We start from the raw sequence: 11,131 nt of genomic DNA, 5'->3' as shown, positions 1-11,131 counted from the left end.
CCAAGTAGATGGATCAACTAGGGAGGGATAGAGTGTTTTCCCATGTTCACTGAGTTCAACATTCATACAAGAGTGGTTGGGATTGATCACAAGGATCAGATCACATAGCAAACCTTGATTTCCCCTATTTCTAGCTTGTGAATTAGCAAGGTCAAACAGTCAACTAAATTTTGGTACCAGGATGAGCCACATGGACCAATGATCTTCTTTTGTGTTTCCACCCCACAAAGTCTCCTACGGTTGACCAACACCTTCTTTACTAACTGTGCCACCTCAGTAAACCCTGACCGCGATGTTACATAACTGCCAGCCTTAACTACACTACCTTCATGTTAATACCTTAGTCGGGCCCGCAAGGACACATATTATAAGGGTGCTTCCCCACAATGTTTAACTTCCTCATACTTCCATATTGCGAGCAAGTGCTGATCGTCAATCTGCATAAGATCAACGATCAAGAAAGATTCTTTATTCCCTGCACCTGTCCATGAAAACCTGGGCCCATGAAACACCTTGACATATGACTTAGCCTAACCTAGCCCCAACTAGCATCACCCTAGCAACCCACACAAGAAATAAGTCCCACAAAGACACATGAAAGCAAGGCGCTTTCCTGCATTGTTTAATTACCTTGCATCTTGTTAATGCGGGGAAGCACCAACCCTTGATCCTCTTCAAATCCACGGTGATTACAAATTCTACAAGATGAAATACATGATTAGTTGGATGGGCCAATGGGATTTCTTTGTTGTACTCTGACTTTCCTAACAACTACTACAAAAGATGGGCCATCATTACCTCTGAGAAAAGTGGGCCCATGACATCACACCAACCACATGTCACAAAGGGGCATGTCTGCATTGTTTAACATCCTCATAACTTCATCTTGCAGGCATGCACCAACTGTTGATTTGATCACATCGAATGGTGGGAGGTGGAACTGGGGATATGAGAGGTTGTGGGATAGGTGTCAGCAGTGCGCATGCTCGCATTCCTTAATCTCCTTGCATCTTCATCTTGTGGGCATGTGCCAACCATTGATCTTGGGAAATCTAACAGTGCTCGTAACATGTGCATTTTGAACCTTTGTGAATACCCACCATGATGTCATCCAGACATGCATCACCAAAGCACTTCCCTGCACTGTCAAAAGTCTGATGAAGCTTAGAATGTGAGAAAGCGAGCACCAATCAAACTACCAGCTCAACCTACCATGTTGTCCTCTGTATTTGTAGCTCATAAGAGAAAGTGGACCCACCTGCATGTGTCGTAAAGGGGCTTTCTCGCAATGTGTGGAGGTTCTGCATTTCCAAAATGTGGGAAAGCACCCACCGTAGATCTAGCTTGATTTCAGGATGTGGAAAGTTGTAGGCCGACGGAAGAAAACATAAGGTTTTATCATTTTATTTTATTTTTTTGATATTTCTAGGTCATTTAAATAATATAAAATGGGAAGGTGACTGTTGAGTGGGGTAAGAATTTGAAGTTTGAATTTTGGTGGGAGGCAAAATGGATAACATTTATGGCAACTCAGAGGGGATGCAAGCCTACTATGCGCATGACCAGTGGCCTTCTACATCCGTTGGGCTATAGAGTTCTAAAAATTTGGATCTGTTCTTTGAAAAAAAAAAAAAACCTAACCCTACCTCTGCAGTAGCAACATTTGGAAAACTCTACAACCTTCAAAATTTTGAAAACTGGTTGCCTCACAGAGAGACAGTCTGTGCTCATGCACTTCTTGGGAAATAGGAATTATAGGAAACAAAACTAAGCTACATATGTAAACAAAATTTCAAACCCTATCAGAGACACGGCTTGAGATAGATCCTATTGACTAGGATGGGCAAAATTTGACCACCAGGCTTGCTTAATTGAAAAGCATTAGCCTGCTTGCAACTGACAATCAAATAGGGACCACTCCATAGTGCATCAAATTTTGAGTGCCTTGCTGATTTTTCCCTATCTACATCCCATTTCAAAACCAAGTCACCCTCTCTAAAGGTTCTGAACCTAGCCTTCTTATCAAAGGTCCTTTTCACCAGTTGCTGATGTGTTTCTAGGGTCTACATGGCCTAATCTCTTTTTTCTGCCAACTCCATCAGCTCTACCATTCTTACTATCATGGCATCATTTTTTATTAGCTCCAACTAATAAGCTAGTTCTAGAGATGGGAATTCTAATGAAATTAGAAGCCTTGCTTCTCTTCCATATACCAACATAAATGGTGAATTCCCTATTGACATCTTAGGTGTTATTCTGTTAGCCCACATTTCAGTTCTCAACTTTTGATGCCAACACCTTTATTTATCCTCTATAGTTCTTTTCATAATCCTAATCAAGTTTTTGTTGGAAGACTCAGCCAAACCATTTCCCTGTGGATAATAGTTTGAGGATGTGCTTAAGTAGATATTATGATCAACTGCCCATGCACAAATCTAAGCTCCCACAAAAGATCTTGCATTAGCTAAAATAATGGTTGAAGGGGCACCAAACCTAGTCACAATTCCATCAAGGAACTCAAAAATTGAAGATTATGTGGCATCCTTCAATGCAACTGCCTTTGTCCATTTGGTGAAGTAATCTATAGTAGCTAAAATCCATTTGTGACCATAACTAGAAGGAGGATTGATAGTGTTGGGCCCATTTGCTGTTGCACCAAAAGCCATGACTATTAGTGAACATGGAACACCACATAATTAACCACCTGTGGGTAGGGGAGCGCGTCGCATCACCTAAAAATCTCCCCCTCGACGTGCATACCAGGTGCTTACGCGGGTCGGGATGGCACCGGGGAGATTTGAACCCATGACCAAGCCAAAACCAGGCTCTGATACCAATTGTTGGGCCCATTTACCGTTGCACCAAAAGCCATGACTATTAGTGAACATGGAACACCACATAATTAACCACCTGTGGGTAGGGGAGCGCGTCGCATCACCCAACAGATAGGCCCTATGAAATCCAATCCCCATTGAGCAAAAGGTTGGTCCACCTGAATGGGATGAAGAGGAAGAGCTACAAGCTTTTGCTTACTAGAAAATAAAGCACATTTTTCACATTTCCTCACATACCTATGACAATCATGGAACATAGATGACCAGTAGTAAACAACCCTCATGATGTTCATTGTAGTTGTCCTTGCTGAGAAGTGACCACCATTAGGACCATCATGAAGCTCTCTGATCATTCTTTCAGCTTGGTCTATGTCAATGCATCTTAATAGGGCTCCATTAAAATCTTTCCTGAAGAGGATACCATCAACTATAACATAAGGAATTGACTGTAACCTGTACTATCTCCTTTTATCTCTATCTAATCCTTGAGGGTGTCCATTGCCTAATAAGAAACTCTTCATATCATCCACCCAGCTCCTTCAGTCATCATTTCTTGCTTCTTGTTGCTATGTTAGTATCAGAGCAACCTCCCCATCTGATTCTTGAGATGATATCATATGTTTACATAACCCCCTCCCCCTTACCAGCTTGGTGATCTAGATGTCAACATCATATTCCATCACTTTAGTAATCCAGCTAGCTCTCTTCTCACTAATATCTTTGTTCAAAAGGAAATCTTTCACACTAGCATGAGGTACTAATAGATTAATTTTGTTATGAGATAGGAGGTGTCTAAATTTCTTTAAAGATCTTATAACTGCAAGGGCTTGCTTCTCTACATACTTGTATTTGTCTTCATATTCTTTAAGCCCTTCGCTAAAGAAGGCTATGGGCTGCTCTTCATCTTTATAATTTGTTTGAGTCAAGATAGTAGAAATACTTGACTCACCACCTAGGGCATAAAGGATGAAATTCTTTTCAAAGTTTGGATTAATGAGAGTAGGGGCTAAGGCTATGGCTACCTTGATCTCTTCAAAACTTTCTTTCCCTTCCTTGGTCCATGCAAAGACCATACTTTTCTTGACCATAGTTGTAAGGGGTTTTACCATGGTAGCAAGATTAGGGATAAATCTTCTCACAAAATTTATCCTACCAAGGAAACTTTTCCGCCCTTTCTTATGTTTAGGAAGGGGAAGAGCAAGTATTGCTTTTGTTCTTTCTGGATCAATGGTTAAACTGTCCTCAGATACAATGTGTCCTAACAATTTTCCTTGATTGGTGGCAAAGACACACTTGCTTGGGTTAAGGGATACCCTAATCTCTCTACACCTTGAAAACACCTGCATTAAATGATCAAAATGATCTCTTGCATTCTTCAAATACACTGTGATATCATCAAGGTAAACTAATACAAACTTTTCAATCATGCTTTTAAAGGCCATCTCCATTGCCTTCTGAAATGTAGCACCTACGTTGGTTAGCCCAAACAACATTTTACAATAAGCATAGGTACCCCATTTGGTGGTAAATGCAGTCTTGTACCTATCAGACTCCTTCACCAATACCTGATTGTAGCCAAAAAAATCCATCAAGAAATGAAAACCTCCTTGAACCACTGACCTTGGAAAAAATCTGCTCCATGGAAGGGAGAGGATGGTGATCTTCAAGGGAAGCTTGGTTAAGGTCCCTAAAGTCCACACACAATCTAATTTCTCCATTCTTCTTCCTAACAGCAACAAGGTTTTCTACCCTTGATGAATGCTTGATGGGGAAAATTATATTGGCCTCAATCAATTTGGATAGCTCTTTTCCCATTAAGGGTTCAATTTTGGGATTCACTGGCCTCCATTTTTGTCTTACTAGTTTGACATCATCAATTAAATCTATGGCATGCTGAAACAACCTTGGGTCAAAACCCTTTAAATTATCATACATCCAAGAAAATATATCATTAAATTCTTGACATAGATGAATAAAACTTTCTTTCTCAATCTCACAACATACCTTCCCCATGTTTAAGGATTTTCCATCAGCAATCATGACTGGAGTGTGATCATCTTGGTCAGCAGCTAAGTTCATGACTCTACCTCTTGCTTTCTCATCAGGATTGAAAACACTCTCTAAGGTAATGAGGCCCTTGGGAAATCTATTGGAACTTAGGTTAATGATTTGATCACCAGACTGATCCTACAGTCTTGACTGGTTTCTATCTAAAAATTTTGCATTTTGCAAGAAGCTTACAATTTTCTCATTAGATTCAAACACTTGCCAATAGACATTGTTGTTAGGGATGGCAGGCCTTACTACCATCTTGATTTGTTGCTTCTTCTTCTCTTCAAAATTCCCTAGCACATCATGAGATGCACCAATTGCTACAAGTCTATCAACATGTTTATTTTCTTTTCTAGGGATGCTTTGAATATTAAATGCACTAAAACCTTCAAGTAAATCCCATACCCTATGTTTATAAGACTTGAGCAAGCCATTCTTGGTGGTATTATGATTTCTCACTTGATTAACCACCAACTCACTATCTCCATATACCCTTAAGGCCTGGATTCCTCTTTTCTGAGAAAGTAGGAGACCTTGAATCAAAGATTCATACTCGGCCACATTATTAGTGCAACTAAATTGGATCCTAAAGGAGAAGTAGTATCTCACTTGTGCAGGAGAAATCAACATCACACCAACCCCTGCTCCATTCTTATTTCTTGAGCCATCAAAGTACATACTCCATATCCCACTCATATCTTCTTTATTCTTCACAATATTGGGGACTAGATCATCTTTCTCTAATATACAATATGTACTAAGGTCTGTCTCAAGGGTTTTTGACATTGGATCAAATTGATATGCATTAGCCCATTCATCTAAGAGAAAATCAGGTATCTCTACTAGGGAAGTAGTAGGCTCATTCACTATGTCATTCTCATCCACTTCTAGGATAGTGCAATTCATGTTGATGAGATTAGGGGTGTAGGATTCAATATGATGGAGGGCTAGAGGCTCTACTCTGATTGAAGCTTTGGCTCCATATCTTTTCCTAAAAAACATATATGACCAATCAAAAGATACTAACCACCTATTTGAGTAGTGAAATCTCTTGACAGACAGATGGCAAAATGTGGCTTAACTTCAACAATGAATATATCTTGAGTTATAGTACAACCAGGGCATGCATGTAGGGCCATTTCCACATTCCTAAGGATCCCTAAAATCTCAAGAGTACTACCATCCAACAATAACACATCCCTAACAATGGGCTCATATTTCATTCCCAAAGTATCAACAACACACCTAGGCATCACTGAACTACTAGCCCCTGAATCAATCATGCAATTGTGGACTAGCCTATCACCTATAATTAAAGAAACATAAAATGGAGGGGGTATAACCTTTTTACTTCTTTCTTCCTCCCTTGATGGTTGTACTAGGCTTGTGGCACTTTCCATGCTAGGTGGCTGATCATTTGGTTCAATACTTTCCAATTCTTGTTGCAACAACCTCTTTTGCATGGGTATAGTAGCAACAACATCCCACATGGAAATATTCACATTTGTTTTCTTCATTTATTCTACCACACTGAATGGCATGGTACATGCTTTGGTAGAAACCTTGGGAGCTGCATTTGTAGTAAGTTGAGGGGGAACAACCTGAGGATCACTTACATCTTTTTTGCCATCATTTTGCCTCTGTTGTTGAGGGGTATTTGACTGATTATTTATTGCTTTCTTATGGAGTACTGCATTTGAAGTAGAGGCCTGATTGGGAAGAGGAGGGTAGCATCTTCAATAGCTCTTATTTTTCTCCTAGTGTTGTGAGCAATGGAATCTTGGTTTACATTACAATATTTCTCACTTGATGATTCATAAAGGAGCAATCACCTTGTCCCTGCATATATAGGGCCTCTTTAAATTGGTCCTCCTTGTATGATTTTCCTATTGCAGGCTCTTGGATGGTCAAAGCCAAATAAGATTCAACCTTCTAACACATGCAATGAGCATATGAGTAGTTACAAGAAGGACAAAAATCTTGATCCTGGGCCATGTTGTTTTGAGGGACTATGACCCTACTTTGGCTCACATTTGAGGTTGAAGCATGGCTATTCTGCCTATTCTGATCAAAAGAATTGTTCCCATAATTATGATTTGGAGGCCTAGCACTATTTAGAGTTTGATGCTACAATTGATGAGCCTTGCTACCTTGAGCTTTCTATCTTTCTAAAGTCACCACCTTATTGCTCATTTTTTGCATTACAAAGAAACTATCTTCCAGTTTTTTCTCTTGGCCTTGCAATCTTTTATCTATGTTCAACATCATAGTTTGCATCATCTCCTTGATTTCATCTATTCCATTTGAAGATGTGGAAGCTTAAGGGATTGGAGTGGGGAATTGTGATGTGGAAGTTGTGGGAAGAGGAGCCATTTTTGGTTGGTGATTTGGAATATCAAGAAAAAAAAGGCATGGGAGGCCTTGGAGCTAGCTTACCTCCTTATATTAGGATGTTTTCTGACTTTATTGCTATGTCATAAGCATTAGGCAAGGTATCTCCTCCCATATTTTGGATTGTAGTGGCAATGTCACTGTTAAAAGCTCTGAGGTAATGCAAGAAGGCATTACCAAGGGTATGTTTTACTAAAGTAGGTATTCTATCCCATGCCTTTTGAAATCTATAGTTGAAATCAGTCATACATTCATGGGGGGCTATTTTTATAGTAGTCAATTTCTCTAAAAGTGATAAATGGTCACTTTTGTCCTCAAAGTGTTTACATAGTCCTACCCCTAATCCATCCCAATCTGTTATAAAATCATGAGCCAAACCTCTATACCATTGTAGCACTTTTCCTTTCAAAGATGAGGCTAGAAGCCTAACTGCGACATCATCTTCTATAATACCATGGATATTGTAGACATTTGCAACCTCTTGAATGTTTTCTAAGGGAGAGATAGAAGTTTCACCAGTAAACTTTGGTATACTTTTGTGTGCAGCTATTGGTATGTCATGTCTTTGAGCCAATAAAAGGGGACTTCCACCATTAAAGGTAGAAAAAGTATGGGCTCTAGGCTGTGCCATATAGACCAGTGATCTATTGATATGTGTTGATGAAAATCTGGGCTAAGATCTAATAGTAGGAGGAGTAGAGATAGATCTTGCAAGGGTATTTGTTACTATTGCACTCCTAATTGGTGATAAAGATACTCTAGTCTTCCCTCTTCTAGGATTTGAAAATGAAAGCTCTTGGTACTGAAATTTACCTCTAGAAGATGCCCTTGTTTCAGCTTTGGCCATGAATTATTGCACCTTTGGTCTGGAACTAGATGTATTTGAAGCTCAGAGTTGCCAAGTATTTTGAAGAATGAACCTCTTGAAGGCTTGAACACCGAACCCAATACTATCTCTCCAATATTAATCTTGAAATCTTCCTTTTGACATTGGTAGACTTGAAATTTTCTAATTTTTTCTCCCACCAAGCATGCCAAAAATTGTTGTCACAAAAGTTTGCACCCACATCCAAATTTTTTACCTAAGGACAACTTTGTGAAACATGGAAACAACCTCCAAGCTATGGGACTTGAACTGTGAGGTTAAGTCTCCAGAGAAGGCTAGCTTCCTTTACTATCAGGGTGCACCTAACTACACTTAGACAGGAAAGGGGAAAAGAAATGCATGAAAAGAAAATCTACCTATTCTAACCTAAGGGGGTGATGCACCAAAATAGAGTGTTCAACCAATCCCTGCCCATTTATGCACTATTGAACCATCATGATACCAAAGAATATACACATTTAGACTTGTTTTAACCTAGCAACCACATATAGATCAAAAAACTCAAATGAATGACACAAGGAAGAGAAGATTCACTTATATATCATTTACAACCCAAAAGAGATACAGTCATGCAAGTTACAGATCTCTACAAAACACCAATGAGAGGCAAATAGTTCTTGCACTTTCACATTAATGGCTCAAGGAGATAAGGCAGAATGTCATACAGTTCAGAGGCAAAGGGAATTTGCACATGAAATTTTAGAGCAATATCAAAGAAGTCAGAGAAGAGTTGACCAGAACAAAATTTACAAAAATTGCCTTTATAGTTCAGGCATAACTGAGATGTCCTCTATCTGACATTACTCTACAACCACTACCATTAAGTCCTACTGAGAATAATCTTGCAGATTTGAAGAAAATTGGATCTGAGTGCAGATCTAGATGCAATGATATTTGATCTTTATTTGAACAGGGCCCTGAGAAGACAAAAATGATTCCATTAAATAGTTTTTACCAAGTACATGGATCAACTGGGGAGGGATAGAGTGTTTTCTTGTGTTCACTAAGTTTAGCATTCATACAAGAGTGGTTGGCATTGATCACAAGGATCAGATCGCATAGAAAACCTTGATTTCCCTTGTTTCTAGCTCATGAATCAGCAAGATCAAATAGTCAACTAAATTTTGGCACCAGGATGAGCCATGTGGACCAACGATCTTCTTTTGTTTTGCCACCCCACAAAGTCTCCTATGGTTGACCAACACCTTCTTTACTAATTGCACCACCTCAGCAAACCCTGACCACAATGTTACATAACTGCCTGCCTTAACTGCATTGCCTTCATGTTAATACCTTGGTCAGGCCCACAAGGACACATGTTGTAAGGGTGCTTCCCTACAATGTTTAACTTCCTCATACTTCCATATTGTGGGCAAGCACTGATCGTCAATCTGCATAAGATCAATGATCGAGAAAGATTCTCTATTCGCTATGCCTATCTATGAAAACTTGGGCCCACAAAACACCTCGACATTTGACTCAGCCTGACCTAGCCCCAACTAGCATCACCTTAGAAATCCACACAAGAAATAGGTCCCATAGAGACACATGGTAGTAAGGTGATTTCCCACATTTTTAAATTACCTTGCATCTTGTTATTGTGAGGAAGTGCCAGCCCTTGATCCTCTTCAAATCCATGGTGATTATAAATTTCGTAGGATGACATACCTGGTTAGCTAGATGGGCCAATGGGATTTCTTTGTTGTACTCTAACTTGCCTGACAACTGCCATGGAAGACAAGCCATTGTTACCTCTAAGAAAAGTGGGCCCATGATGTCACACCAGCCACATGTCACAAAGGGGCATGCCTACATTGTTTAAAATCCTTGTAACTTCATCTTGCGAGCATGTACCAACCATTGATCTGATCACATCAGACAATGGGAGGTGGAATTGGGGATATGAGAGGTTGTGGGACAGGTGTCAGAAAGGTGCATGCCCACATTCCTTAGTCTCCTTGTGTCTTCATCTTGTGGGCATGCGCCAGCTATTGATCTCAAGATATCTGATAGTGCTTGTAACATGTGCATTCTGAACCTTTGTGAATAGCCACCATGATGTCATTTGGACATGCATCACCAAAGCACTTCCCCACACTATCAAAAAGTTTGATGAAGCTCAGAATGCGAGAAAGAGGGCACCAATCAAACTGCCAGCTCAACCTGCCACCCTGTCCTCCCTGTCTACAGCTCATAAGAGAAAGTGGACCCACTTTCCATGCATCGCAAAGGGGCTTTCCTACAATGTGAAGAGGTCATGCATTTCCAAAATGTGGGAAAGTGCCCACCATAGATCTGGCTACATCTGACGATGTGGAAAGTTATAGGTCGATGGAACAAAACATAAGGTTTTATCATTTTTTATTTTTATTTTTGATATTTCTAGGTCATTTAAATAATATAAAATGGGAAGGTGACCGTTGGGTGGGGCAAGCATTTGAAGTTCAAATTTTGGCAGGAGGCAAAATGGATAACAGGGATGACATCCCAGATGTTAACTCTAAGCTAGCAAGAGTTGATTTTATATTTTTGCAAGCATGTAGAGGTATGAAAGCCAACAAAGTAGATAATTAAGAAATAACAAGGTATAAAGGAAAATTGTAAATATGATGTTAAGTGTGTTTCTAATGAAGTGAGTATGATATGCACATAATGTGTATTCCAATGCATGATTAGAGTGTTGGACGTATTATTTGGGAAACTAAGATACTGAGGGGGGGGTTAATTAGGATCCATAACACTTTTATCTTTTAACACAACTTTAGTTCATTCACCACATTTACCATCTCATATCTAATGCATGCATAACATAACTTGTAAAATCAAACTATAACATGTAGATCTAATACATCAATCACATGCATGAAATGAAGGAAAATAACATAGAGATTTGGTTACCCTAAAACCCTCCAAAGTGAAGGTAAAACTAGGATGGGGATGACACCCACAAATATTCACTACTATAGTA

This window comes from Cupressus sempervirens, chromosome 9 (assembly GCF_028749045.1).
Source record: "Cupressus sempervirens isolate cs-2001-9-10 chromosome 9, ASM2874904v1, whole genome shotgun sequence".
Lineage (NCBI taxonomy): Eukaryota > Viridiplantae > Streptophyta > Pinopsida > Cupressales > Cupressaceae > Cupressus > Cupressus sempervirens.
This window is presented reverse-complemented; position numbering follows the sequence as displayed.